Source organism: Oryctolagus cuniculus, chromosome 1 (genome assembly GCF_051225735.1).
Source record: "Oryctolagus cuniculus isolate XC-2025 breed Fujian yellow rabbit chromosome 1, ASM5122573v1, whole genome shotgun sequence".
Taxonomy (NCBI): domain Eukaryota; kingdom Metazoa; phylum Chordata; class Mammalia; order Lagomorpha; family Leporidae; genus Oryctolagus; species Oryctolagus cuniculus.
In genome coordinates, this window is record NC_142867.1 from 114,378,736 (window position 1) to 114,403,142 (window position 24,407).

Sequence of the window (24,407 nt, forward strand, 5' to 3'; positions counted from 1 at the left end):
GATTGGACAAAGTGTGTGGTCAAATGGTAAGAGACCGTGAGGAAAAACCCAGCAGGACCTGTCTGTGTAGCATTCCTTCCTCCTTGGTGCAGAGCGGGATCTCTCTGGGTTGAGGGCATTCAAGGGAGAAGGGAGGGAGTGGTCTTTCTAGGTTCTCTGGCCTGCTCTGGGGGAGGGCCTGCTAGGGAAAGAGGAATTCTGGTTTCCATAAATCACTTTAAGGGGAAAGGGAGCAGAAGAGAGAAGGGTGAGAGAAGATGGGGAGGGGACTTGGCTTCTAAGGCCCTTCCAGTCTCCTTCAGTTCAAAGTACTCAGCATATCAAGATGCCATAAGTCGGGGTATCTTGTTTGGAGCCCTAAAAGTTCCTAAGAGTTCTTAACAGGACAACATCATCAGAAGTACTTTATTTGGCTCAGTCTGGTCATGTGCTCTTCCCTGCACTCAGCAGAACGGGTTCCCATGAGTGGCAGAATGGTAGATGCACATGGAGACAAAGAAGGACATTTCTCCCAAAGAAGGAGTCTTGGGTTTGCCTCACCTCTCTCTTAGGATTAGAACAAGGAGCCAATGACCACATACATGAAGGCTTTTTTTAAACTGTGAAGCACTGCACACATTCATCCATTTGTTAAATAGAAGATATATATGTATATATATATACACACATGTATGTATGTACACACACACACACACACATGTACTTTTTAAGTGCCTCTGCTGTGTTAGGTACTGGAGTTGAAAGATGAACAAAATACACTTAAATAGAGGAATGAAAAAGATGTGCTAAAAGCAAGCAATTTATTACTTTGTTATTTTGTTACACACACTGCACAAACCCTGAACATAGACTGTCTAAATTTTCACTACACCCCGAGGAGTAATTTATTTATCTCCCAATCCTACAGATGAAGCGCAGGGGTAAGTAGGATTCTCAAGGAAGGGGAAACCTGGATTGGAAGCCTGCTGTGCTAACTCCAGGACTGGTGGCCTGGCCTCCTAAGAGGAGCTGACGTAGGGTCAGATGCACAGGCTACAACATGAAGACAAGGATGAGCGAGCTAGGGCAGAGTTCACAGAAAAAAGGGACATTTGAAGGTCAATGAGGGAATTGCAAGGAGGCAATGTGATGGGAGCAGATCTGCGCCAGGCTGCAGGAGGTGACCATGGGAAAGGGGGTGGAGGAGAAGCAGGACCATAAGTAATTGTCTTTGTCTTTACCTTTTCCTTTACCAAGTTCGTTTCTTATAGTTGAATACCAATGCATAGGAAATGTCTGCTTCAAATTTCGCTGTTTGTCTTTCCACTGAGCAATAATTCCATTCAAGGAAAAACCATTCTGGGTGGTAAGGAGGGCCATTCTTTATTTATTTAAGATGTGGGCAAACCCCTAATCAAAACTTCCGCCATCATCTAAGCTGGCATTTTCCCCAATGCACTTTGTGAAAACTTTCGCCTAAGGCTTTCAGATTTGGTTTGCTAGTTAAAGTAATATAATTTGGCAATTGCTGAGGTTTTATGTGCATCTGTTGTGTGTTTAAGTGGAACCTCATGGAAGATTTGGAAGCTCGAGTTCCAAAGGCAGCTTTAGAGCTTCCTCCCATTGGATTCACAAGAGGACTCCATCGCTCTGTGTCACTATTTTCAATGTAGTGTTAATTGTCCTCATTATGGCCATCACTTTCTGCAGTCTCTGTAGACTTCAGTTGTCATTACGGGACGATGGAGTTATGCTCTCTGTGGGAGAAAGCGTTTGGAATGTGTATGGATATGGTCAAACAGAAACATGTACTTGCATATGTATGCATATATATGCGTAAATGAAGCCAGGCTTCTCTGAAGTCAAGTTAGAAGGTTGAACCTTTAATGGGAGTTTCATTTGCAAGAGGCATTGGATAAGGCTGTGGGAAATAGTACTGAATGGGAAAGCAAATGAACATATTTGCCTAATTTCTCTCCTTACTCACACATCCATGGTAATTTTGAAATGTATCTTTTCAGTATTTACCATTCAAATCTGTCATCTCTACAATAATACCATTGTGCCATATAAAGTGCTAGAGAATGGTTCATGGTCCCCACTCTTGTTTTAGCAAATAAGGCTTATGCTGGTTTTCTCAGGAAACCAAGCCTCAGAAATGTGGGGATTTGGAAAGAATCACTGAAAACATTAACAGCAAATAAAATCCAGGTCTTGTGATTGTCTATGCACTAAGTTTTCCTTTTTTTAAAATATTTATTTATTTGAAAGTCAGAGTTATTTGAAAGTCAGAGAGAGAAGGAGAAGCAGAGAGAGAGAGGGAGAGAGAGAGAGAGAGGTCTTCCATCTGCTGGTTCACTCTCCAGTTGGCTGCAACGGCCGAAGGCAGGAGCCAGGAGCTTCCCTCTGGTCTCCCACATGGATGCAGGGGCCCAAGGACTCTGGCCACCTTCTACTGCTTTCCCAGGCCATAGCAGAAAGCTGGATCGGAAGTGGAGCAGCTGGACTTAAACCGGCACTCATATGGGATGCCGGTACTGGAGGCGGGGGCTTTACCTGCACTGAGTTTTACAGGAGATCCGCTCACCAGTCAATATCTTGCTTTCACTCATTGGGAAAAGCTCTTGGCAACATTTAGGATTGGGGGTAGAAATGTGATTGGCAGAATAGTTTCATTTGCAGAACCTATTTTTACACACCAGAATCTGCCTCTGCAGAGACATATAAGGAATGCTGTGTTTCGGATATGATTGGAAAGCAGGCCTCTCTTTCCGAAAGCAGGAATGTCTGTCTCTTTCTCATTGTCTATCTGCCTTTTAAATAAATGGGAAAAAAATTAAAAAGGGTATGTCTAAAACGACCTTGACTGTCACCTGTTATCTTGACATTCTGTTGAGTAGGATTTGTGTGTGTGTCTTGACAATGACATAGAAAATGAGAGAGACCACAGCATTGAGCTCCTCCTATGATCTTTATTAACCCAGGCAGAGCGTTAACCTGAGTGCCTCCTCCTTTCTTTCCGTTGCCTCCACCAGTTGCATGTTCTCGATGTTGTGGCATAAATGAGTCTAATTAGAAACACAGGTCTCAGACTGTAGACAATTTCTTAGCTGCTCTCCAAGAGCATTGAATGTAAGGAAATAGAATTACAATAAAGAGCACTGTCATACCATCAGTCTGTCTTTCTGTCCATTTCTTTCTTTCTTTGTCTTTGTCTCTTTCTTTTTCTTTTTCCTTGACTTTTTAACCACAATGATTGTCTAGAGCCAATATTCCTAACCAATGTATCACTCCCCAACTGGCTGCAGTGGCCAGAGCTGCGCTGATCTGAAGCCAGGAGCCAGGAGTTTCTTCCAGGTCCCCCACGCAGGCGCAGGGGCCCAAGGACTTTTTCCCAGGCCACCGCAGAGAGCCGTATCAGAAGTGGAGCAGCCAGGTCCTGAACTGGCGCCCATATGGGATGCCGGTGCTTCAGGCCAAGGTGTTAACCCTCTGTGCCACAGTGGCAGCCCTAGCTCATTCTTCTTTCGTAGTCTTTTCCTATGCCTTATAGATAATGTAGCCTGCCCTGTGTACTAAAGCATTTCCAGGGTCAAATTCTTCTCTTGTCCTTCGAGATCTTCCCCCAACAGGCCCCATTTTCACCCATCCATCCATTCATCCATTCATTCTTAATAATGGTTTATCAGGAACAAATTTATTCAGACCAAAACTTAGCCAATACACAGGAAACCTTCTTCACACTTTGTACCTACCCCTCTCACCATCCAAGTTGGAGGGAAGGGAGCTGTGCTCAGTTTTCAGCACAATGCATACTGTGCTTCATAAATGCAAACTTTGTGGGCCATGCTCTTCTAGAGGCATACCAGATGAAGCATATTCATTTATTTATTGTTAAAGATTTATTTATTTATTTGAAAGTCAGAGATACAGAGAAGGAGAGAGAGAGAGAGAGATCTTCCACCTGCTGGTTCACTCCCCAAAAGGCTGCAATGGCAGTAGCTGAGCTGATCGGAAGCCAGGAGCCAGGAGCTTTATCCGGGTTTTCCATGTGGGTGCCTGGGCTTGAGGACTTGGGCCCTCTTCCACTGCTTGCCCAAGCCCATTGGCAGGGATCGTTATCAGAAGTGGAGCAGCTGGGACTTGAGCTGGATGCCAGCACTGCAGGGGGAGTCTTAACCTTCCATACCACAGAACCCTTCCCTGAAATTTATTTTTTAGAAATTCATTCCTGTCCCTCTCCCTAAGATATTGATCTATTAATACAATCATAGGCTAGTTTGAAACAGTACACAATATGCAACTAGATATTTTAAATAATTAATCAGACAGGTGTAAGCTAAGGGACTATTCATTTTTTAAGGAAGATTTACATTTACCAATGAGAGCTCATTAAATAATTAAGCTGGGTTTCAAAAGATTGGGAATATTTGAATAATTAAAGAGGAGGACAGGGACTGGAGTTGTGGCCCAACAGGTAAGCTGCTGCCTGCAACACTGGCATCCCATAGGAGTGCCATTTCGAGTCCCAGCTATTCCACTTCTTTTTATTTATTTATTTGACAGGTAGAATTAGACAGAGAGAGAGAGAGAGAGAGAGAGAGAGAGAGAGAGGAAGGTCTTCCTTCCATTGGTTCACTCCCCAAATGACCACTACGGCTGGGGCTGCACAGATCCAAAGTCAGGAGCCAGGAGCTTCTTCCTGGTCTCTCATATGGGTGCAGGAGCCCAAGCACCTGGGCCATCCTTCACTGCATTCCCGGGCCACAGCAGAGAGCTGGACTGGAAGAGGAGCAAGTGGGACTAGAACCTGGTACCTATGTGGGAAGCTGGAGCCACAGGTGGAGGATTAACCAAGTGAGCCACGGCGCCGGCCCCTCAGCTATTCCACTTCTGATCCAGCTCCTTGCTAATATGTCTGGGAAAGCAGCAGAAGACAGGTCCAAATACTCGAGCCTCTGCCACCCACATAGGAGAACAGGATGGAGTTCCTGGTTTCTGGCTTTGGTGTGGCCCAGCTCCAGCCACTGCAGCCATTTGGAGAGTAAACCAGCAGATGGAAGATCTCTCTCTTTCTCTCTCTCTTTGTAACTCTGGCTTTCAAATAAATAAGTAAATTTTTGTTTGTTTTGAAAAAAGAGGATAAAGGGCAATAATATGGAGAATTTATTAATTTCTAGGTTTTCCTAATAATTTAGACTTTCAGAAATCTATGATGTAGAACTATTAATATATTGCTTTGTGGATGAGTAAATTGAAGAACAAAGAAATAACACAGCTGGGAATCGGTGGTCAAAATTAGAAGCTCGGGGCTGGCGCCATGGCTCACTTGTCTAACCTTCTGCCTGTGGTGCCAGCATCCCATATGGGCACCGGGTTCTAGTCCTGGTCCAGCTCTCTGCTGTGGCCTGGGAGGGCAGTGGAGGATGGCCCAAGTGCTTGAGCCCCTGCACTGGTGTGGGAAACCAGGAAGAAGCACCTGGCTCCTGACTTTGTATCGGTGCAGTGCCAGCTGTAGTGGTCATTTGGGGAGTGAACCAATGGAAGGAAGACCTTCCTCTCCTGTCTCTCTCTCTCTCTCTCTCTCTCACTGACTATAACACTACCTGTCAAATAAAAAAAATTAGAAGCTCTACAGGTTGTCTGTAGGACAGGTGCTCTTAACCATCGTACAGTGGGACCCCTGAAGGGAGGCAAGTGTGGAACAGGCCAGAGTAGCTGGGCGAGGCCTGTGAAAGCACCAGCTAATATTAGCCCTTCTGAAGGATGGGCTATTAGCACTTGTTATTTCACCAAAAGATGAGTCACTTTGAAGATTAAAATAAATCTCTATTATTTGCCTAATTTTATAAAGGGATATTTAATTGTTCTTCACAAGGTCAATCCCAGGGAGCTACAACAATGGGTTAATTTCTTTTCTTTGTGCTAAGTTTTATTTTTCCCCCAGTAAAAATAATATTTAATACAGATCTCAGACCATATGATTTATTGCCTGTTTGAAAATCCTTTTCATCATTGTATATTTTACCAGTAAATATTTAATCCTTGGCACCAAATGCCACCTTGTTTATTAACTTTAGAGTTCATATTTTATAGTAAACTAAATTTTAAAATATCCTATGAAGGGAAAGGCATTTCATCTACATAGTCTGCCGAGAAACTGTGCCAAAAAGACCTCCCAATAACACCACTGGGTCACGTCACCCTTCTGATTACTGGAATGCTTGATCATTGCAAAAGCAAACTTTCCTGCACAATAATACCTATATTCTATTACACTTGCTGTGGGATCGCGAGTTTTTATCCCCAACAATTCTCTTGTGCCCAAAGACACGACCAGAATAAATGGCCTGGCTGGAAGCATCGTGCTTTTGCATGGGTGGCCCCCTCTGACTGACGATTCTGTTTTCCTGTCTTTGAGGCTATGGTTTCAAAAACGTAAAACCACCAGACCCAGAAAAGATAAATCTCTCTCAGTTTGCTTCAGAAAATCTAAACCCAATAAAATCCACGTTGGTGGCTTCTGGAGAGAGTTACTCATCTGTCTCTGAGGAATGGGCCTGTTGGGCTCTTGCTAATTCCTCCTCGACTAGAGTTGGGCTCTATCGCCTGCTTCCAGCCTGTGCCTCTGCGATCCCTCGCCCGTCTGTCCTGGCACAGCCCTCCATTGAAGCATCTCCTTTACCTTTCTGTGTCCCCTTTATGCCACCCACTTAGGAGGAGATGCCTTTTCTACCCCTCCCCCTAGTTTTTGGAGTCCTATCTGTTCTTAAAAGCCCAACTCAAATGGCCATTATTTTACTTGAAGTTTAGTGTAAAGGTTGATCTTTCATGAAGCCTTGATTTTAAGAAGTTAAACACATAGTTTCATATGTGCATCTTAATTTGTAATACACCATCCACTTTATTTGTTTATTATTTATTATGCTGCTTCAATTTTACTCATTGCCTTATATTTGCGGGAAGCCTTAAATTGTATCAATTTTTAAAATGGGAAAGATTTCCAGGAAATTCTTCAGAGAAACATCAAAGGTATAAAGATATCCCCAATTCTTATGAAACTAAAGTGAGGTAAAAGAATAAAACATATGGCCGGCGCCGCAGCTCACTAGGCTAATCCTCCGCCTGCGGCGCTGGCACACGGGGTTCTGGTCCCAGTCGGGGCGCTGGATTCTGTCCCGGTCACTCCTCTTCCTGTCCAGCTCTCTGCTGTGGCCCAGGAGTGCAGTGGAGGATGGCCCAAGTGCTTGGTCCCTGCACCCGCATGGGAGACCAGGAGGAAGCACCTGGCTCCTGGCTTCGGATCAGCGCGGTGCACCGGCCGCAGTGCGCCAGCCACGGCCATTGGGGGGGTGAATCAACGGTAAAGGAAGACCTTTCTCTCTGTCTCTCTCTCTCACTGTCCACTCTGCCTGTCAAAAAAAAAAAAAAAAAAAAAAAGAATAAAACATAGCTATAGAATAATTATTCATGATTTGGTCTGATTGTAATTTGTTATGTTTAGTAAACATTTTCTTTTCAAAAAAGGGATTTATATAGAATGCTTTATGTGTGTGCTTGGCGATGTATATGATGGCATGTTGTTAACCATAAAGCATTTCATAAATGATCATTATTTATATTATTGTGTAGGAGTTCTTGTCGTTGACTTGCTGAATGAAGGAATGTTCTTTGTTTCCTTTGTAAGATGCTCTGATTGACGGTCTTCCAACAGTGAGGACTTGTAGCTAGTGGGCTGTTTATTAGGAAGCACGTGTGATTCTGGTGAGGAAAATGACCTGGTCACCAACAGTCTGTTGAGTTTATTCCTAAATCTGTTTATTCCAGCCATACTTGGAATTAAAATGATAAAATTTAATTAGATATTATAGAAAGCAATAAAATATGAATCTGAAAAGATGTTTGCTATTCATTTGAAAGCAAAGTTGAAATATTTTTGTACAATTCAATAAAGTCGGAGCACTTTAAAAATATGCTATTGATTTTAAAGTTGTAAGACAGCTATAAGGTTTTTGCTCAAAAAATCTAGAAATCTAGAATTCTATGTTTAGTTTTCTTTACAAAAGATTTTAGGTTCTGGCTTTATTTAAACTAAAACAAAAAATGGAGCTTGTAGATATGCTTAAAAGCATATTATTTATACAGTAAAAAATTAGCAGAACTCTGATTAGAAGATTCTAACTCAGAGAAAAAGTTGTGGTCCTATTATTTGTGACACTATTATCATTATACTGGTAAATAAAGTTACATTTCTATTTGCTTTAAATTAAAATTTGCAGTGTTTTTTTTTAATAAGTCACCATCTACACATCTTAATTGTAAGTGACTTTTGACATTAGCTATGAAAGTGAGGGAATGTTTCTGGTTATCAGTTAACATTGGGAGGTGCTTGGTGCTCATGAGGCTAACCCAGTCTGTACCTTCGAATCAATGACTCTTTAGATACAGCAATATCTAGACACTGATTGTAAAGAACACCAAGCTTAGTAAGTTCCTATGTAAGAGCAAGCACAACGTGAAGTCTGTCTCCCTGGTGAGACAGCCTTCTTTCTGTTATGACGCCTTAAACTTCATCTAGCTCAAAACCAACGAGAACTTTGGAAGCCTGGGGTGGCACTGAAGCATATGAGTGCCCAGATAAATCAGTGAGATGTTGACCCAGGATGACTGATGGCTCTGGAAGTGGAGAGAAAATATGAATCATATTTGAAGAGAGATTCAAAAGGTCACATCCAGGGAGGGGGATGCCAAATGAGGTTGTAATTGAGGCTGTAAATGGAGAGATGAGTCAAAGAGACAAAACACATGATTGGAAGCAGGATGCATTAGTCAGGGATGAGGCTGTGATCAATGTGGGACTTTCAGAAGTCTAATGTTTTCCTTGGTCAATTCTGGCCTTCAGACAAGGTGGGTGGAGACAGACCAAGGAAATTCAGATAACATTTTAATGTGTGCAGCCAATTTATTGATGACCTAAATGTTGCTGGGGATGTAAAGTTGAAAGACTTCATTTTCTATAACTGTCTTTTGTGTCATTTTGAATTCAGTTTTGATGCTAAATAGAAACTCACTTAATGAGACTGTGGTTTGGTTCTATAACGTCTATTATTTTAAGTTATTTGATAATTTTATAGACATAAATTATTTGATATTAATCCAGTGCTTTCCTCTTAAAACTTTCATCTTGCTGAGTGGTTTTTTTTTTTTTTTTTTTTTTTTTTTTTTTTTTTTTTTTTTTAATCATCCACCAGGATTGGCGATTTGCTGTTTGGAGTGAGGATGAAGGTTGTGTTGCCTGAATCTCAGATAGCTCTCCCCTGTTCTTCTTGGCCGTGATTTCTCAGTTATTTGGATAGAGAAAGGAAAAAAGGAAAGTGAAAGAAAAGGTTTCCTCTGTAATTGGGCTGAGTCACTGTCTTGTTCTTCGGTAGCCATGATGACTCTTCTTACTCCTTGCCCATGAACTCCAAGTACATGGAGAGTTGCTCTAATAGGCCATGCTATTAGATGAAGAACTGTCCTCAAAGTAGCTTCCTTAGTGATGTCTTGTTGGTTCCACCTTCCTGCTCACTGCCAGGAGGTAAGGTAATATCATGCTTCATTTCTGGATGCTGTCTTCTCCTGCTGTGTCAGTCCAAGAGAGTGTAGCTCTGAATCTCTTCCAGTCATACGTAGCCATGGAGTAAAATATCAGCTACCTCATCTTGTTGACATCCTTAAACTGTACAAAGTCATCCTTTCTCAGGTATGGATCAAGAAAATTCCCTAAGATGGAGTCAAGAAATAGCTCATTTTCACAAGTCCTGCAATGCCCCAAGCAACTTCCTTCCCCATATTCTCTTCTCCTGTTGGCAGCTCTGAAGGAGCATTCGTTTGTGGCAGGGCTAATTCTCCGAATGGATACCTTTCAGAAAGCCTTGAGGGTAGTAGATGGCATCTCCACTAATAATAATCTGATGAATGATTCTTTTTGTCTTCAGCCTTGACGTTTAGATAATATGAAAAAACCAACTTGATTTTCTCTGACACATACTTTAGTGGCAGTGATTTTGAATAATTTTTCTCATTTTTAATCCATTGCCATGGGTGAGGCAAAGATTTTCTTAGTTCCAGATAACTTCTTGGCTCTGGATTATCCAAAGAATCCAGAGAATCCTGGCCCATACATACTTCAAATTTTTCTGCTGACCCCATCTGAGAGTAGTGAAGTATAAATTTCTTAGAGTATACCAATTAATTGTGCATTTGAACTAAATTTATACTTTTGTTGCTTTGCTACTGCACACAAGTGCTTACAGAAAGGCAAACAAGAGCCACGGTCCCGGAAATCAAGGTGTTCTAGGCAGACAGAAGTCGGGCTTCACAAATACATTATGTGGTGTTTTTTGAAAAGTCATTGGGTGGAATGTCAGAAATCATTACTTATAAGTGATAACCTTGAATGTAAATGGATTAAATTCTCCAATTAAAAGATAGAGACTGGCCGAATGAATTAGAAAACAAGACCCATCTGTATGTTGTCTATGAGAAACACACTTCACCAACAAACATACACACAGACAGAAAGTGAGCGGCTGTATGAGCTTTAACAAGTTAAATCAGCTCTCAGGTTCCTTGTTTACAAGTCTAGAGTGTTAGGCAAGGTGACTTCCAAGTGCTCAGCTGTAATATTTCTTAGTAATATGAACCGTAGAGACAGCTCTCTGCATTAAGGGTGTAGCCTCCTTCCTTACTTTCTGTTTAAAAATTGTGTGCTTCTCCTGCAGGATATGTAATTCAGAAAGGTTCAGAATCTCTTCACTGTATGTTCTTTCTGAGCACTAATGAGGAGATGTCCTGGAAGTGTGCAGGAGTATGTTGAATATATAGACAATAAAGGAGAATTGAAATCTTAACAACATATGTCCTCCAGTCCAAGAGCATTGTATACATTTCTATCTGTTTAGGTCTTCTTTCACAGCATTTTTTTTTTTTTTTAGTTTTCAGCACACATAGTAAGCAAGTATTTAAAAACACACATGATGGTGATATGTTTATCCTTCATTGCTTTTGTAACTGACATCTTGAAAATATTCAATTCCCGATTATTTGCTACTAGTATGAAGAAATGAAATTAAGTTTTGTATTTTAACTTGCAGTCTTACTAAGCTCACACATTAAGTCTAGTGATTATTTTGAATTAAATATAGACAGTTTTGTTTCTTTTTCTCAATCTGAATACTTTTTATTTTTCTTGTCTTATCCCACTGGCTAGGATTTTCAGTATGGTGTTGAGTGGGAGCAGTGATAGAAGACATCCTTGCCTTGTTCCTAAACTTAGTGAAAATGCAACTTTAATGGTAGACTAGTCTCTTTACTATTAAGGGTGATTCTAACTACAGATTTTCTGTATATGTGTTTTTTTATTTTTTTTATTTTTATTTATTTATTTATTTATTTATTGACAGGCAGAGTGGACAGTGAGAGAGAGAGACAGAGAGAAAGGTCTTCCTTTGCCGTTGGTTCACCCTCCAATGGCCGCCGTGGCTGGCGTGCTGCGGCCGGCGCACCGCGCTGATCCTATGGCAGGAGCCAGGAGCCAAGTGCTTTTCCTGGTCTCCCATGGGGTGCAGGGCCCAAGCACCTGGGCCATCCTCCACTGCACTCCCTGGCCACAGCAGAGAGCTGGCCTGGAAGAGGGGCAACCGGGACAGAATCTGGAGCCCCGACCGGGACTAGAACCCGGTGTGCCGGCGCCGCTAGGCGGAGGATTAGCCTAGTGAGCCGCGGCACCGGCCTGTATATGTGTTTTATAAGACTAACGAAGTTTCCTCCTCTTCTTAGTTTATTGAGAGTTATTTTTATTTTTTTGTCATGAAAGTATATTGAATTTGTTAAATGTCTCTCATACTTTTATTGAGATAATCATGGGTTTTTTTATTCTGGTTATACAGTGAATTACATTGACTTATATTTGAATATTGAGCCAACCCTGCATTTCTGAGATAAATCCCTTTTGAATTTGTGATTAATTATCCATCTTACATATTGCTGTATTTGATTTCTTAATAGTTGGTTAAGGATTTTTGAAATGTGTCCATGATAATTATTGTAGTGTAGTTTTCTGTCCTGTAATGCCTTTGGCTGTGTGTGTGTGTGTGTGTGTGTGTATGTCTGAGTAATTCTGACCTCATGAAATGAATTGGAATGTGTTCTCATCACTTCTATTTTTTAGTGTGAACTTTGTATTACTTCTCTCTTTATTGTGTTTGACATAGAAACAATAATGTCACTTAGAAATGTTGAAAATATATGCCTTATATCTTTTTTCCTACTTTATTGTATTGGTTATATATTCCAGAAATATGTCAAATATTAGTACATCTCTTTGTCCATTTAATGTCGATGCCTTCAATATTTTATCATTAAAAATATATTGAACTATGATCTTGGCTTGATACTGTCTAGTATGTTAAATAATTATCAAATTCTATTTTTCAAAGTTTTGTTTTTCTATTACAAATAGATTTAGAATTTTATCCAATTACTTTTAGCATTTATTTTAATAGATTCTTTTGAGGTATAACTCACATATGAATTACTTATGGAAAGTATAGAATTCAATGTTTTTCCCACAGAATTATATAAGAATTACTGTAATATAATTTTAACTTCTCATCATTCCAAAAAGAAACACTATTCATTTGTGATCACTCTCCTTTTCTATCTCTGTCCAAATCCTGGAAACCACTAATATACTTTCTATCTCTACATTTGCATATTCTGGACATTTCATATGTGATAGCTAGGTATTTTTCACTTAGCATAATATTTTCAGTGTTCAACTGATGTTGCAGTGTGTATCAGTATTTCACTTCTTTTTTTTAGTCTCAAATGATATTTCATTGTCTGGATATACTACATTTTATTTATCCGTATTTCAGTTGATAGACACTTGGGTTTTTTCTGTTGTTTGGTTGTGCTGGTGCGAGCATTCATATGAATGTCATTTTGTGAACATATGTTTTCATTTCTCTTGGATATGCAACTGAAGGAGGAACTGCTGGGTCACACAGTAACTACATGGTTAGTATCTTGAGGATTCCACACCAAAGCATCTAACTCATTTTAAATTCTCATCATCATCTTGTTAGGGTTCCAACCACATCTCCATTCTTATGTCTATGATTATAGCCATTCTGGTTGGTATGCACTTGTCTAGTTTTGATTCGCATTTCTCAATGACTAGTAAATTTTAAATATCTTTTTAGATTCTTATTGACCATTGTACATCTTCTTTGGAGAGATGTATATTCAATTTTAAGTGTATTTTTTATGTTTTATTACTGAGTTGGGAGAATTCCTTATATATTCTAGATATACATCATTCATCAGACATGATTTGCAAGTACTTTCCCCCATTCTGTGAGTTGATATTTTAAGTTGTCAACTTTGATGAAGTCAGGTTTATATATTTTGTTGTTGTTGTTATGTTGGTGATTTTGTTGTGTCCAAAAAAAAAGAAATTGCATAACCCAAGGTCATTATCATTTATTCCTATTTTTATTCTAAGAGGTCTATATTTTCAGTTCTTATGTATATCTTTGATCCATTTTGAACTAATTTTGTGTCTGATGTGAAGGAGAAACCCAACTTTATTCTTCACATGTAGATATATTATTTTCATCACTTTTTATTAAAAGTTGACTATTGTTTCCCCTATTGAGTTATCATGGAAACTTTGTCTGAAATCAACTGATTCTATTGATAAGGAATTATTTCCAGAGGCTTAATCTTTTCCCTTGGTATGCATGTGCCAGTACCACACTGTTTTGATGACCATAGCTTTGTAGCAAACTTTGAAATTCAAAAGTTTAAGCCCTTAAATTTTGTACTTTTTCAATATTGTCTTGAGCATTCTGACTCTTCAGACATTAGTTATGTAATAAATTATACAAATGCATATTCTGACAACCAATCATCACTACTGAAACCATGAAGGAAAAAGTTAGGATATTTGGGTATATAACTCTGTATCTGATAAAGTATTATAAATGAATCTCAAGGTAAAGTACAGAAATATTTGCAAATTATGTATAAGCCAATTGGTCAATATACCTAATTTACAAAGTATAGTGGAATAAGCAAATAGGAATATGATATACATTCAGATTTAGAAATCACATAGAATGTCACAACATAGTTTATGAGAGAAGTCTGAATGGCCAAAATCTTTAAAATTATAATAATAAAATAAATTAGAAAAAAAAACAATAAAAATATACCTCTTTTCCAATAGCAAGTGCACATTTTTTTGTGATAACAATAAATGTACTTAAGGATATTAAAACAAAAACTCAGATCTTGTTGCTGGAGAGTTTAGGTTACAGACACCTCACTGTGGGATGACCTGGCAATATTGATCAAGAGCCACATATGCACATAGCCTTTTATCAACTAATCTCACTACAAGCCATTAGAGAAACACGCAGTGATTCATGCACTAGCAAATAAAACATGGTATTAATTATTATAGTGAAAATTGGAAAAATAGAGAGTACAAGTTTTGACAATAGGTAAGTAAGCAAGGAAGTATAGTTTAGCTATATAGTGAAATAATTTGGAAATGTTAAAAATAAAAATTTGGTAACAGATCGGTGGCCAACTGGATAAGATGCCTGTATCCCATACCAGAGAACCCCTGTTCAATACATGGTTCTGGTTCCTGCCTCCAGCTTCTTCTTAATGCAGACGCTGGGAGGCAGCAGTGATGGCTCAAGTAGGTGTATTGAATTGCCTGCTCTGGGCTTCAGCCCCACCCAAGCCCAGTTGTTGAAAGTATCTGGGGGAGTAAATGAGAGAATGGGAGCACTCTCTGTCTTTCTCCCTGCCTCTCAAATAAATGAACAAAAATTTTAAAATAAAGAGTTGGTAAATCTACAAAACAGAATACTGTTGACACACTTACACAGAAACATGGATACTTCTAAAAGTCTATGGAATACGGAATTAAAAGGTGTTTACTTTGTTGCAAAGTATTTTTGAAATATGTGCATAAAGTGGTCTTCAAAAATTCATAGAAGATGTATATTATACAAAAACTATGCATTTCAAATTTTTTTGCACTAAAATACACTCATACTAACTTGTTATAACATATTTGAATAGGATCTAGTTTAAGGCACCAAGAAGGATAAGACATCATTTTGAAAAAAAGGCTTTTATGAGAGCAACATAAATTCTGCCAAAACTGAAGCAAGAATAAACATAAAATTTATGGTGTCACTTGGGTGAAATAGTCATGAAATCATTGATTATCTTAAAAAAATGTATGGGGACAATAAGAAAGCAGCAGTTTACAAATGGATAATTCATTTTAAGGAGGGATGAGATGATGTTGGAGATGAAGTCTACATCAATAGACAATCCACATTAATTGGCTAAGAAAAAGTTAAAATTATCTATTCTCTAATTGAAGAAGACTGACAATTTGCAGCAAAAAAGCAGTAATCAATATCATAGGCACACCAACTAACTCAGCTTACATATCTCTGATTAAGGAATTAAAATAGACCAAATTTCTGCTCCATGGGTGCCAAAACTGTTGCACTCAGCTCAGGTTCAGATAGGAGCAAGTTTTCAGCAAGTGAAATTAAGATTCAAAAGCATTTCTCTCTCTTTTTTTTTTTGACAGGCAGAGTGGACAGTGAGAGAGAGAGAGACAGAAAGGTCTTCTTTTGCCGTTGGTTCACCCTCCAATGGCTGCTGTGGGCGGCGCACCACGCTGATCTGATGGCAGGAGCCAGGTACTTATCCTGGTCTCCCATGGGGTGCAGGGCCCAAGGACTTGAGCCATCCTCCACTGCACTCCCTGGCCACAGCAGAGAGCTGGCCTGGAAGAGGGGCAACTGGGACAGAATCCGGCGCCCCGACCAGGACTAGAACCCGGTGTGCCTATGCCGCAAGGTGGAGGGTTAGCCTAGTGAGCCGTGGCGCCGGCCCAAAGCATTTCTTTGACAAATTGTAATAGGGGATAAGACTTGGGTTTACCAGTGTGATCCTGAAGACAAAGTACAATCAAAGCAATGGCTATCAAAAGTAGAAGTGGCTCAGCCAAAACGAAAGCCAATTGGACTGGCCAAGAGTAAAGGTCATGGCAACAGTTTTGGGGCTACTCAAGGCATTTTGCTTATTGCCTTTTGAAGGGCCAAAGAATGATAGTATCTGCTTCTGTTGAGAGAGCTTTGGGAAAGTTAGCCAAAGCTCCAACAGAGAAATGTCTAGGAAAGCTTTGCCAGAATCCTTCTCTACCACAATAATGCTTTCATCAAACAAGGGCAATTTTGCAAGAATATTCATGGAGATCCATAGATATCCATCTTTTAGTCCTGGTTTGACTCCTTCTGACTTCTTTTTGTTTTGTAATATTTTTAACAAAAATTAAAGACATTGATTTCTTGGAGAGCTGTGCCAAATGCCTACCCTGGCACCAATGCCTCTTTAGTTATAATGTATAAAAGTTGCATTGCAGGACCCTTGATTTTTCAGGGATTAAGTACATGCCTGGTCCTGGACTTTGTGGAGCTTCTGTTGACAAAGTTCATATTTTTTATTTTCATCTTTTAGCTCCATTTTCTCATGAAATTTGGTCATGGGAAAATGGAAAGAAAAGAAATAGGCATTTTTCCTTGAACTCTTTGAAGCCCCCTTGTGTGTGTGTGTGTGTGAGAGAGAGAGAGAGAGAGACAGAGAGACGGGGGGTGGTGATAGAGGAATTCATCTGGGGTTTTTGGGGCCTCTTATGCACCTTTATTTTCTTGAAAAAGAAATTGCCAGGGGTTCAAAGAAGCACAGTAATGGGGTGGGGGCCTCCTGCCTGAAGGACCAGTCAATTAGAGGCAAGGGGCTAAGTGTCCTTTGGAAGAACAGACGACCAGCTTCTCTTCACCAGGGCCAAGGGCATGGGTCAGGAGGACCAGACCTTGAAAGCAGGAGGATGGAATGTGGACATGCAGAACACTTCTATTTCCCTGTGCATCTCCTGTGGACGGGCTCCACAGCACTGAGGTTGCCTCCTGTCTTGTTTTCCACTTGCCTTGACTCACTCTGCGGGGTGCCAAGGAAAGGGACTGATGTCAGAGGCCTGAGAGAGAAGGGCCTGTCAGCAACAAGAACGTTGGCTTCAGCATCTCACTAGCTGTGAGTGTGAACGTGTCAGAGATGCTGAGGAGGTGCGATGTTGATGACCCAGATGGAGTCAGCAAGAAGTTCTGGCAGCTGCATCTCTCATGTAGCTCCAGCCCTCTCCTCTCTTAGAGAGATGGCTGAACCATTTCACTTGTCATCTTATGGTTTCCAGGTTTGGATCCATCTGTTCAAGGAGTTGGTGTCAGCTGATTCCTAAAGTTAGAATTCATCCATCCAACTCTGTTGGGGGCGTGTTTGATCGCGGTAGGGCAAGCACTCAACTCTAAATTAACAGTAAGAGTCTGATTACTTCACATCTCCTTCAGTACACTGTGAATTCTTTGAGGCAACAATAGCATTCTCTATCTTTAGATCACCTGTCACAAACTGAGTGCTCACCAACAGCTTTTTTTTTAAATAACTAAACTCCTTTTATGTGGTAATTATTGCAATATTGGCTTTTAAATTTGATTCTATGCAGTATCTTTGGGATTCCTGTTTTTCTTTTATTCAGCAGCTCTTGGGGAAGTCATTTGGTATTGCTAAGAATTGGAGAATTTGATATCTTTTGGCCTTCCATGAAATCATTTACCAGAGCTTGAATTTTTTTTCTTTTTTTTTGCTAAGATTGTGTTAGTCTTTTCCACATTGGCAATGTTAGGGGTGGGTCTTTTCGTCAGTCTTAACCTAACCACAAGCTCAGGCAGTCCAACTTGTCAACACTAATGTATATTCAAAAGCCAGAATCAAAGAATTTTCCATTGGATATATTTGAAAACTGTGACTGATTTATTAGTCAAGAAACTACCTAGTGGAATTGGAGAGAATGAAAATAATGCCACTGGGCTGATGTCATGATGTGCACCCTGTTTCTTTCCTAAGGGTTGGACAGCTAGCAATTCCCAAAGGTCCTGGGGGAAAAAAGGGATTTTTTGTGTGTGGGCAGAAAACATAAATTATTGATGATTTAGAGTATATCTGTCCTACTTCCTCCCATTACCAACTCTGTAAATGAGTTTATTTTCTTTTTAATCATCTCAAATGATTTGGTCACTATTAATAGTATTAGACTATTTCTCAGGAATTACAAGGACTAGTGAGTGGCCTTAGGTAGGGTAGTCAGCAATTTAATAACGTCCTTGGACTTAAAGAGGGTTCTCAGCTTTGGATAGGAAAAGCAGATGAATACTGTAATAGGATTTGCTCCTGTAACTACACTTTGGTTATCAAATGAATCTGATTGGAGATGAGGAAGACTTAGGAGAAAAATGCTACAGATTTGTGGAATGGAAAGCGAATCCCAGAAGTAAAGGTGTCAACGAGTAAAGAAAGTGCTGATCTTGGAGATTTAAATGAGATAATGCTGTCTCATGAGGCCTCTCAGGCCAACTCCACAGAGCTGTCCTCTAAATGTTTTCTGATGGTCAGTAAAATACACACTTTCCATCCATGGATCCGACTTTTAGTCTGAATCAGTTTGTGAGGATGAAATGGATTTTAAAGGTGGGCAATATAACTTCATTTTAATGTGGAAGAGAGATTTTAGATAACTCGCCCACTAGTGAATGCCCACTTATGATCAGAACCAATCTGACTTCCAGTCCATCACATAATTCATTCACAGAACATGCTGACTTTCAACTTCACCAGGACAGTTCAGCACAATGCATAGAGTGAAACTGAAAAAAAAAAAAATGAAAAGCAGTGTGACATTGATTTTCTTAAAAGATTGGAAGGGGTGTTACAGGCACATTGGGGAGTGGTTTTGACAGGCTGGGTTTTTGCCGTTTCTCAGCCATATAACTTCAAGTTAGTTTTTAACTCTACTTATTTATTTATTTGAGAGGAGAGGGAGGGAGGGAGGGAGGGAAGGAGGGAGGGAGAGAGAGAGAGAGAATGTTCCTGTCTGTCAGTTCACTCCCCAAATGCCCAGGGCTGTGCAGGGCCAAAGCAGGTAGCTGGGAAATCAACCCCATGTGAATGGCAGGAACCCAACTACTTGAGCCATCACTGCTGCCCCTAGAAGTAAGGGGGAACCGGAGGTGGGAATTTAATGTGGGCACCCTGATGTGGAGGTGTGTGGCACAGGTACCTTAACTGCTATGTTGAATGCCCCCCCCCCCCCAGCCTCCTGCCCCACTCAGTCTCTTTACGCCTAAGGTTTCCTTCCTGTGAACTGAGGATAATGAGTGAACACATCTCAGAAGGGCGAGATGGAACGAACACATGCACAGTGCCCAGCACAGAGCTCGGCGGGCACCACCTTGCTCTCCTTTATTTTGTGTGTGCGCCCTATATGACGGGTTAGGGTGTCTTGATTGCTCGACGCATTAATTGGCCTCAGTGCTGTGACTGTTCTGCACCGGGCCCTCCTGCTTCACCTTTACACCTGTGGTTCCGCGCTTGTCATGTGTCCTCTCTGAACCAATTAATAGTGTCTGGGCAACCAATCAGAAAATGTTAGCAATGTTTAATTATGAAACATGTTTGAGCAGTCATAACCTGAACCTCCGAAATCTGTAACTTTTTCAGGGCTAAAATGATGCCACAAATGGAATATTCCATACATCTAACTTCAAGTGACAGGTTGCTGTCAAAATACAGGTGCACTAAAAATATTGTGTAACAGGCCGGCGCTGCGGCTCACTAGGCTAATCCTCCGCCTGCAGCGCCAGCACCCCAGGGTTCTAGTCCCAGTTGGGGCACCGGTTCTGTCCCAATTGCTCCTCTTCCAGTCCAGCTCTCTGCTATGGCCCCGGAGGGCAGTGGAGGATGGCCCAAGTCCTTGGGCCTTGCACCCGCATGAGAGACCAGGAGGAAGCACCTGGCTCCTGGCTTCGGATTGGCGCAGCGCTGGCTGTAGTGGCCATTTGGGGAGTGAACCAACAGAAGGAAGACCTTTCTCTCTGTCTCTCTCTCTCTCACTGTCTAACTCTGCCTGTCAAAAAATTGTGTAACAGTACCCCCAGGCTATGTGTATAAAGTGTATAGAAAACATGAAAGAATGCTTTGTTGATACTGGTACTCTCACCCCCAGAGACCTCATTAGATAAAGGCAAATATTCCAAAATTAAAAAAAAAAAAAAACACCAAAAAACCACCAAAATCCAAAACACTTCTTGTACCAAGCATTTGTGATAAGAGACACTCAGTGTGTATAAAACACCTGGAGCCTTAGAACTGTAGTAACTTGTAGACCTTGTGGAACTCAGCGCTCTACAAGGTGGAAACATCCTGTTGGTATTCCAGGGAAAGACAAAAGCAACACACAACCTCATCTGGAGTCTCAGTTCTCCTCCAATTCAGTCCACTCTTGTTTATGTAGCAGCTAACACTCACTGAGTGCCTGCTGTGGCAGAGGTGTGTGGTGTGAGTTCATGGCCACAATAACCTTAGAAAGTTGTGTACACTAAGAGAAGTGAAGCAGTCTCCCCCCGGACACACAGGACGCACCATGATCTGGAGCTAATCTAGTTGACCTCTACCTATGCTCTCAACCACTTTCCACTCAAAGAGCAAATGTTGAGTCGTCCTTTCTGGGTCATGTAAACAGCCATTGGCCTAAATGTGCCCATTCCTGATGAATTAGATAGATGAGATTGCACTGGGACCACTTCTGGAGGATTTGTCACCTGATATTGTAGATACTAGGGTTCTGTTAGCCTATGAAAAGATAGTTGCAACTTGGGCTCATAGCCTATCATCAATTAAAAAAATCAGAAACAAATTGTCTTTTTGCTATATTTTTTTTTTACAATTTTCATACTTTCATTCCTTGACTCTCAGATGGTAATGTCAAAGCTTTGAGACTGAAACTAAAACAAAAAAAAAACAAAACCAAACAAAAATTTGTCAATTATTTGGATTTTTCTAATTCTCCAAATATTTGCCCTCACGAAGTCGGAATGTCTAGATAACTAGCTAACGCTGTATCTACATACATGGCAACCAAATTGCTGCTGAACCATCTCAGCCAAACCAGGCAGCCCTGCTCCAGACCAACTGAGGTTTCGCCCCTCACTGATTCCACCACTGTGTGGTGGTAGCAAGGGGGCCCATCGCCTGCTTCGGTTCATTTCGAAGAAGCCTTTGGGTTACTGCTCTACTGCGGTGCTTCAGGCACCATCTGAATTGAACGTTGTCATGCAGGCGTTTGGCTGCTGACATCGGAGAGCATTCTTTGGGCTTTCTGCTGATCCCGCACCTTTGAATGTCTTGTACTTGTCTGTCTTCCCTGTGGGGTATTCAGACATTTTAACTCCCAAACATTCACCTGAAGTTCCTCACAGTCCACGGAATGCCTGTTTTCCCACACTATGAAGACTGTTTTGTCCCCTCCTCCACAGCACCGCTGCCTTGCCTTTATCTGCCAACCGAACGTGTGAAGACAAATCCGAACACAACCTCTTTCCAAGTCTACGTGATCATTTTCTGTCACTTGACATTAGGGTGGAATTGTTTTTTTTCTTTTTCTTTTTCTTTTTTTTTTTTTGACAGGCAGAGTGGACAGTGAGAGAGAGAGACAGAGGGAAAGGTCTTCCTTTTACCGTTGGTTCACCCTCCAGTGGCTGCTGTGGCCAGCGCGCTGCGGCTGGCGCACCGTGCTGATCCGAAGCCAGGAACCAGGTGCTTCCTCCTGGTCTCCGATGCTGGTGCAGGGCCATCCTCCACTGCACTCCCAGGTTACAGCAGAGAGCTGGCCTGGAAGAGGAGCAACTGGGACAGAATCTGGCGCCCCGACCAGGACTAGAACCCGGTGTGCCGGCAAAGCAAGGTGGAGGATTAGCCTAGTGAGCCATGGTGCCGGCCTTTTTTTTTCTTTTTACAGAATTCTTTGCCCTTTGTTCTGTTTGGATCTGAGCACCCTGTCATTTCTTTGTGGTCCTTGGTTTTATTCTTGCCCTGGCATCCCTGGAAATGATGGCATCGTTCTTAGTAAGGTTGGCTCTGAAGATCTCATAAGCCACGTTCTCTTTCTCCCCACCAACTGCACAGGAAACCCAGATTGTGACGGTGCCGGGATCTGACAGATCCTTTGCCCCAGCCAGCCTACTCAGTGGGATTATCCAGTGTTCCTTCTCCACACTTTTTTTTTTTTTTTTTTTGACAGGTAGAGTTATAGACAGAGAGACACAGAGAGAAAGGTCTTCCTTTCATTGGTTCACTCCCCAAATGGCTGTTACGGCCGGCGCTGCGTTGATCTGAAGCCAGGAGCCAGGTGCTTCTCCTGGTCTCCCATGCGGGTGCAGGGCCCAAGCACTTGGGCCATCCTCCACTGCCCTCCGGGGCCACAGCAGAGAGCTGGCCTGGAAGAGGAGCAATTGGGACAGAACTGGCGCCCATATGGATGCCGGCGCCGCAAGCGGAGGATTAACCAAGTGAGCCAGGGCTCCGGCCTCCCTTTCCAGCTTTTACCAGCAGAGCCGCATGCTCTTGCCCTGTATTTTACCTCACCCATGGAGGGTTCTTCTGGCCTTTTGCATCCTGGCTTACCATGCCTTGGTATCTACCAATTACTCCTCAGTACGTAGAGTCAGCTCCGCCTCTCCTAAATAACCGGTCATCCTGGACTCACGGGTTCCCTTTTGCCTGGCCGTTCTTCTCTGGGAGTGTATAGTGTGAAGTCCTGGACCTTTACCAGGATGGCTCAATGTCGGTGTGACACAGGCATGTTATAGTTCCTCTTTGAACATTTCCTTTTTTGCTTCTAAACACATGGACTGGATCAAATTATTTTTAAGGGCCCCTCCCTGCTGGGGAGACATGCTGTGAAAGGTTGCAGCCTTTCAAAAGCCTTGGAATGTACTTCTCAGCGGAAGATTACTTGAATCAGTTTGTGGTAGTCCATAATGATAACAATTCCAATGACCTTGATTTTCCGAGCACGTGGACTGATGGTTTTCTTCAACTTTTGTGGAATGCCACATTAAGATAGACTGAATGAGTTAACAGCTTTATTTGATACATTTTCCAGCCTTTTTGTATTGGTTGGTTCATCACTGGGGAGTAAGATCTTCCTTTAAAAGGCCATTCATTCTTTCACTCATGTATCCACCAATGGGTTATGTGAGACTCTGTCTCCAAACAATTTATATTGGAACTAACTTAATTTTAATCGAGTCACATCTTTTAGTCATGGGATCGATTTTTTGTTTGGATTTTTCAGTTTTGCTTTTAAAATAGTCCTGCACTTCTTTATGTTACTTTAGAAAATAGAGATTTGAAGAACAACAGCAATATTCTGTAGGATCCATTCATTTGGGGGAGATTCAGCAGGCTGGCTCTTGGCTCCAATGAAATTGATGTGATTCAGCTCATTGGGATCCATCTTAGGTTTTCACTTGAAACATTGGCCACACTGGAATATCAATCAGTACAATGCGAGGATGTTATGGTAATTATTGATATCAAGAGATATCAGCTGAATATGTGTGTGATTCTGACACTAAGGAAAACACGATGCTTATCTGTCAAGTAGGTTTTTCCTAGACTTCTTCATAAGCAGACAGAGGTACTCAGAAGAACATGTATGGAAAAAGTACAGTAAGGGCAAAGCATCATTATCACCATCGAAGGTGTTTTGTTCAAATTTGCCTGCAGAATGCTAGATAATCAATTACTCAGCTATTGGTATGACCTGTGATTCTAGTTGCAACACCTAATTCAGAAGACGAGCTTCCCCCCTTGCAGAAAAGAAAGCTAAGGAGCATGGTGACGTGTATGGTATTGTAGCATTTGAGAGCCGGAAGTGACTTCTGTTAGCTTGCAGCACGTTTTTTCTTTTGGTGGGGGGGGGGGGGGGGGTACAACTTTGACTTTAAAGGAAATGATCCAACTAAGTGCTAAAAAGGACATGCAGTACATCCTTTGAAAGATGTCAAGTGAAAATTACTCCTTGCCTAAGTTAAAAAGTAAGAATATAACCAGATGAACAGGATCTATTTGGAAAATGAAACAAAATTAACCCCCTACATGTTCATCCTGCCACCCCCAACCCTGTGCTTCTCTTGTCCCCCTCCAGGGCTAGGATTTCTGCACTCCAGCCAGGCATACACACAGCTCACTTGGCTGTCTCTTTGCCTTGAGGCCCTATCGCCATCTTTGCTCAATAGGGAAAATGTTCTTGCTTCACTTGACTCCACCACTCACCCTTTGGCGTGAAAACTCGCTGGGCTACTCCTTCACACCACAGATTGTCGGCCGCACTGTAGGACTCCTATACAGATTTCCATCTCATCTTGCCCCCTGGACTTTAAATTCTT